Source organism: Otolemur garnettii, unplaced genomic scaffold (genome assembly GCF_000181295.1).
Source record: "Otolemur garnettii isolate 467f Iridium unplaced genomic scaffold, OtoGar3 scaffold00142, whole genome shotgun sequence".
NCBI lineage: Eukaryota > Metazoa > Chordata > Mammalia > Primates > Galagidae > Otolemur > Otolemur garnettii.
The window spans coordinates 3,455,214-3,459,023 of record NW_003852537.1 but is presented as its reverse complement, the minus strand read 5'-3'; the positions used below and the strand labels follow the sequence as shown (position 1 = coordinate 3,459,023).

The window sequence follows — 3,810 nt, the reverse complement described above, 5'->3', positions numbered from 1 at the left end:
ATAAGACCAACATATTGTGAGGAAGCCCAAGCCACGTGGGAGGTCACATGCAGGTGTTTTGGCTGACAGTCAGCATCAGTGGCTGGACGTGTGAGTGAAGATACCTCTGAATTATTTCAGCCCCAGCCATCAGGTTACCCTTCACCCCTCCCAATCTTTAAGTCTTCCCAGCTAGAGACTCTGACATCATGAGGCAAGCACAAGCCATCTTTGCTGTGTCCAGTGTTATTTCCTGACCACAGACATATTGACATGATGAAATAGTTGTTTTCTACCTCTAGGTTTTGGGGTAGTGTGTTAGTAGTATCTGGAACAGTAAAAACGATGCTGTCATTCAGATGCATTGCTGAATGCATCAAGCTTGCCTCTCTGTCTCCTGTCTTGACCTTCCAAATCTTTACACTCCATATTCATATTTATAAAATCCAAACATGGCCCTAGTACCTCACTTGCTTACTTGGATCCTACAGTGACTCCCAGGGGCAGGAGTCTATAGTTAGTCTAGAGTAATTAATCACAACATTAAAAGATACATAATTTATTTATTTATTTTTAGACTTTGAGTCCCTTTAATTAGGTGTCCTGAGGAGAAGACAGAATGACAGGCAGGGGTGGTGAAGGTGGTGCTCCTTGAGTCCCACTCGGCAACCGGTCAGTTCTCATCCTCCGGCAGCTGAATCTTGCTAGGGTCGAAACAGTTCGATTCCATGAGAGGGAGGCCATTGGCCTCTCAGTAGTTCACTAGCCTTTCAGCTTCCCGGCGGGCCCACTCCTGCATCCCATAGTCAGGCAGATAGGCCACGAAGGTGCCGCCAAGGACCATGACAATGGAGAAGCCAAAGAAGAAGACAAACCGCATGTTCCAGACATTTATAACAAGGTCCTTATCAAAACCGTGGGAGCCCGGGTTCGTCTCATAGAGGCTTTCCTCCTCGGGTTCTGGTTCCTCCTCCAGTGTATGGTCGGTTCCGGTGGCCACTTTCCCGCCACAGCGGACGGGGTGACTACAGCCCTGGAGGAGCCAGAGTCCCAGCGACCGCGGCAGCCGGGAACCCTCGCATCGCCACTGCCACCAAAAGGCGGTGAGCGGACAAACCTAATAGGCCAGCCGCCATTACAGATTGTCAAAAGATACATGATTTAGAGAAATGTAAGTCATTATAATGAGGTACTTTACTTCACTTAATTCCAGCCTAGCCTGGAATAAAAATAAATGAATAAAACCGCACCCTCACTGGGAAAAAAAAAAGAAAGTAAAGAACGTGCTAAAGTTCAAAGTGATACATTTGGAAACAGAATGTAGACATATGTAAATACTTTGAGTCCACCTATCTGTGAAAAACTATATGTAAACCCTGGTAGGCCCTGACGATTACAGATATAAAGTTGTTTCTTTGTTTGTTTGTTTTTTGTAGAGACAAGAGTCTCACTTAATCTCCCTAGGCAGAGGGCCTTGGCTCACACAGCTCACAGCAACCTCCAACTCCCCGGCTCAGGTGATTCTCCTGCCTCAGCCCTCTGAGTAGCTGGGACCACAGGTACCCACCACAACGCCTGGCCATTTTTTTGTTGTAGTTTGACCGGGGCGGGTTTGAACCCACCACCCTCTGTATATGGGGCTGGCGCCCTACCCACTGAGCCACAGGCGTCACCCTTTTTTGTTTTTTCTTTTTTTTTTTGAGATAGAGTCTCATGTCGCCCTTGGTAGAGTACTGTGGCGTCACAGCTCACAGCAACCTCAAACTCTTGGGCTTAAGCAATTCTCTTGCCTCAGCCTTCCAAGTAGCTGGGACTACAGGCACCCGCCAGAATGCCTGGCTATTTTTTTGTCACTGTTGTTTAGCAGGTCCCGGCTAGGTTCGAACCCACCTACCTCAGTGTATGTGGCCAGCACCCTAACCACTGAGCTACAGGCGCTGAGCCAGATATAAAGTTTTTAAAATGATATGTTTAATTGTAACATTTGCCATCTACAATTTTGCAAGTATGTTGGTATATGGAAAAATGCAACGCAATGTATTCCTACAGGCTGTTCAAACACACAGCAGCTCTCGGGTGAGTAAACAACCCAGAAACGTAGGTTTGGTGAGTCCCTTGGGGGCTTATTAAGAAGAAACATGAATGCCTGCTCACCAAGCCAAGTTTCCTAAAAATTCACCTTGTTAAGTGTCAGCAAATGGAGCAGATACAACTTGGAACTTAAAATGTAATTAATATTTGCTTTTTGGTAAAGACATCTTAAAGGCCATTTCCCTTCAGAAGCTGTTTTTAACTGATCGTTTGGAATATGAGATTCCAAGAGAAGCCACTATAAGTCACATCTGTTCAGGAATTCAAATGGGAGAACTTTGTTCTTCGTTACTTGCACAGTGCATGTGGCTAACATCACTTTGGAAAATGTAGTAAAACTTCACATTGAACTGAACAAAGAAAGGCTTTGCAAATGGAAATCACTTTAAAAAATGTCTTTTAACTGTTAAATTTTGCCTTGAATGTGGCTACTTGCCACTGTCATTTTTCAGAGCTAAGGTTTCTTGAATAAAGCTGAAAATTCTTATGTTGAAAGGCACTTCCTCCTGTTATTTTATCACCTTCCTGGTTTTGTCTAATCTCACCCAGATTACAGTCATATTTCTTGGTCTTTTTAATATGTGTACTAAAATTTCAAGCATAGAGTCTTTGTTCTGTGGTCTTGACTTTTTGTGCACTCTTAGACATATTTTGGGACTCTTACAAAGAAAAATGTTTGCTTTAAGTATTCTTAATGCCTTTAAGCCTACTTTGTCATGTTTGGCTTCTTACTTTTTCGTGTGTTCTGATGAGATCTTTTATTTAGAGAGTTTTTTGTTTTAATTAAGCCCATCTTAGGAGATGCTCAGTTTTTGCCAAAAATGTGCTTTCTTCTTTACAGATCAGTTATATTTATAACATTCATAAACTAAGTTATTAGCAAAGACAAAATTTTAGCTGCACTATGGCTGTGTCTTCGAAGTTCATGGGAGAATTAAAGGGAATAAGAAGAACAGGCTAAACCAAAATGCCATGACAAATCAAGATACTATAAACATGCATGGGTTTTACTTTCACTGATATTTTTTTCTTCAATGCTGGTTTTTAAAAAAATTGTTTTATAGAACAATTTCTCATCTCTGAAAAGAATGCTAAGGAAGGTTGCTAGTTTTGTGAGCATTTGGTATGTTTTATTTTTTAAAGTGCCTGCTTTAATTAACTGTGGGGAAAAGCTACAGTGGAAACTTCAATCCTTCCTTTGTTCAATTAGGCTCCATTTAAAGATTAAAGCTTTTTTTCCTGAATTTTATATGTACACAGAACACATAGGCAATGCAGAGAAATGGAGGTAGGAGGACTAAAGTTATCTATAGACCCCTTACCAAAAGGTAACCAATGTTATTATTTTGGTCTCTTTTGTTGGTAATATTTTATATGTAACTTTTTTCTTCTTATGTGGTTAAATCATATTGTATATGTATTTTTTATCTTGCCTTTTATTGTAAAATATACATAGTATACCATTTATCCATTTTTAAGTGTATGGTTCTGTGGCATTATGTACAACATGATTGTGTAAACATCATCATTATCCACCTCCAGAATTTTCATTTTCCCATACTCAAAAATTATCCCCTTTAATTCTCCCTCTCTTCCTACCCCTACCTCCTGGTTACTACCATTCTGCTTTCTATCTATGAATTTGTTATTCTGATTCCCAAACAATATTATCTCACAAGTGTTTTTCCATATCATTAAGATCATTTTATGATTAATTATATAATAGTCCATTGTCTGGAT

At 40.6% G+C, this 3,810-nt stretch overlaps 1 pseudogene; it reads right to left on the bottom strand.

Annotated features, from left to right (window-relative positions):
* Positions 1-594: 594 nt before the first annotated feature.
* On the bottom strand, positions 595-1,127 carry LOC100946033 (annotated as a pseudogene).
* Between the last annotated feature and the right edge of the window lie 2,683 nt (positions 1,128-3,810).